The sequence below is a fragment of the Aplysia californica genome, unplaced genomic scaffold, assembly GCF_000002075.1.
Source record: "Aplysia californica isolate F4 #8 unplaced genomic scaffold, AplCal3.0 scaffold00524, whole genome shotgun sequence".
NCBI lineage: Eukaryota > Metazoa > Mollusca > Gastropoda > Aplysiida > Aplysiidae > Aplysia > Aplysia californica.
Window position 1 is genome coordinate 33,943 of NW_004797794.1, and position 2,879 is coordinate 36,821.

At 39.4% G+C, this 2,879-nt stretch overlaps 1 protein-coding gene across 2 annotated transcripts in view; it reads right to left on the reverse strand.

Annotated features, from left to right (window-relative positions):
* LOC101851600 overlaps positions 1-2,879 on the reverse strand; it is a 28,423-nt gene that overhangs the window by 20,155 nt on the left and 5,389 nt on the right. The window lies entirely within an intron of this gene.

Genomic DNA, 2,879 nt, shown 5'->3' on the forward strand with positions numbered 1-2,879 from the left:
GAGAGAGAGAGAGAGAGAGAGAGAGAGAGAGAGAGGGAGAGCAGGGTTAGAAAAACAAATTGAGGAGTCGGTTTACTACTAGTTTTTCTTTTCATAGCAAGGTTTTTCATTTCATCATCGGAGAGAGCTTTTTGGCTTGCTGTGCGGAGACGAGTTGTTTCTTCGTTCTTCCACACTTGACCCGACCCAATATCCACAACTGGGACAATGTTAAACCAGGTTAAACTTACAAAAATAATAAATTAATGCACCAAAATCATGTAGCAAAAGTTGTCCCTTTTTTTCGAAAGTACATTAGCCTACTGAGAGTACATTGCTGATATCATATCTTCAGATTTCCCTTGTTCGAACAACTGTGAGTCAAGAAATCTCTAGCGTTCGTAGAGATCACTCATGATACCGAGCTTAATTTGATCACCAAAACTACTCTACTGGCAGTGGCGGCTCGTGTAGCTAAAAAGTGGGCGGGCACAATTACGTTATCGTAGGCTGAAGATAATCAGCAGCATAATAAATATTACTACTACTACTACTACTACTACTACTACTACTACTACTACTACTACTACTACTGCGACTCACACTACTACTACTACTACTACTACTGCTGCTGCTGCTGCTGCGCTGCTACTACTAGCACTATTAATTACCTTTACATTCATATTAATGATATATACAACATATGATTTGACATACATACCATTTTATATTCATACCACTTCTTGCCATAGCCTTCAATTTTCTCTGGTCTTCCCGATTTATTTTTATCACACCTTTTGACATTATGACGTGTATGCGCGCACTTTTGTTGCTATAGCTTGTAGTCAATAGATTTTCATTTGTTTTTGTACATGATCCTGAAGAAGCACTTTACAGGGCGAAACGTTGAAATTATATTTCATTTGAAAAACCTACTATGTCTCAAACCCTTTTTTTAATTCCCTGCTACTAACAGCATAATAAATGAGATGGTGTATAACTTTAGGATCTTTGGGTTGGTGAGGGAGGGCCTCGTGCTTTTATCTGCATCCTTTTTACTCTTTGCATTGAATTCTAGAACTAAAATTGTTTGTTGGATAAACATCAGTTTTGTTCATCCTGCATTAGAACTGAACATTTTATTAATAGCTTTTACCACTCCACTTCAAAATAATTCAAAGGCACAACTCATAATGACGGTGACTTAATTAAGTATGTCGCGTTCACCTCCTTCAGTTTCACGGTCACAGAGTCACTTAAAATAGTGGCAAGACAATGAACCAATAACAAGTCACATGAGCACTCTGCAGGATTGCTCCGGGGCTCGCATGATTTCGGCAATAGAATAGTGTACAGTCAGTCTATCGCGTTTATTTTTAGACTGCCTACTGTGGGTTATGTTTCGGCTCTATTCGACAGGAGCACATTTAAGATGTACCGTCTTATTAATATTAATGTACCGCCAAACTCGCTACGAGTGTCGTCATCGCTTGGGTTATCCCAAAGAGCGATTTATAGGTCAGGTTACCACTGTTGAATCCTAATGTTTTCTTAAAGCGCGTGGACTTTGGCATGATGTCATAGTAGATGTTTTACGGCGCTATGGACACATAAATGACAGCTACCGCGCCAGCGAGGATACCTTGTTTTGATATAATATTTGGCTGGTGTTTGTTTCTGGCTTCTTTTATTTCATTATTGTGGATGCTTTACATAATAGACCATTTAGAACATAGGGGCGGAACTGCATGACCGTGCTCTATGGACCAACCGCGCCTGTCTACGGGAAGGCTGTACGTGTACTGATTACTAAAAGTCAAAATGGTTTCAGGTCGACAGATTCTCAATAATGATGCTTGTTTTATCAAAACAGTTAGTTTGGGTTTCTCATTTCTCCATGTTTTTTTTTTCTTTAGTTCATGTATGCCCTAGCGTCAGCAGCTGACTGACATGGAGGTTAGTTTACCAAAGACGCCATGTGTGTGGTGGTCTGGTAAAATCAGGCACATAGTCATTTTTTCGACAGTTTTAAAGCTGACACTGCTTTTTGAAAGCCCTTTCGTTTTCCCCCATGCCACGGATTACTAACAACGTATCTCAATATTTGACCAAGCAAAGCGTTTTCGGCTATGAACTTCGGGAAACCCAAAGCTGAGAAAAACACGTTAACTCTTTAGGACCTAAAGCTAAAGAATGCATATTGTAGTCAGTGAGTTAACAGCCAGACGCTACATCGTCGTATGATAGTAATAGTTAACCCCATCAGTACGTCGTGTTTTACTATCGTATCCATACGACGTGGGGAACTCTGTGCCGCCACAATCAAAGAGGACATTTAATCGTGAATCAGATCCGTACGCTTTGCATAGCAGTCTGTGGAAATGATTTTTTGAGAAATACGGAACGTTTCAAAGAGATCTTCGTACTAGAAATTTTCTAAAATGTGAAGAACACTACCACGGGGTTAAAATGACCCCAGGGCGTACGGATACGGTTAAAGTAAGAGTTTATCTGCGTTTTGTGGACATTTCGAGGTACGATACGGTTTTTTGTGGGTTCTATCTGCAACGTACTAAACAGTGATCTGCGTTTCTTTCTAGAAACACCTTTCTCTTCCGACAAGAATGCACTCAAAGAAAGTTCTATCTACTTTTGCAATCACAAACTTTGACTACCATATCTCAAAATTACCTAAAATGCAGATAGACCTACATGTAGAACCTTTTTAATCTCAAACGACGACATACTGGATGATAGCGATAACGAGCTGTCTCATGGCCATGTTATGAAGAAAAGATTATTGATAATTATTGTTCAAATTGTTTAATTTATGTGGATAAGATTCTGCCACCATATTCAGCCATTTGGCTCGAGTTTGTGTGTATGAGTGTGTGTGTGTG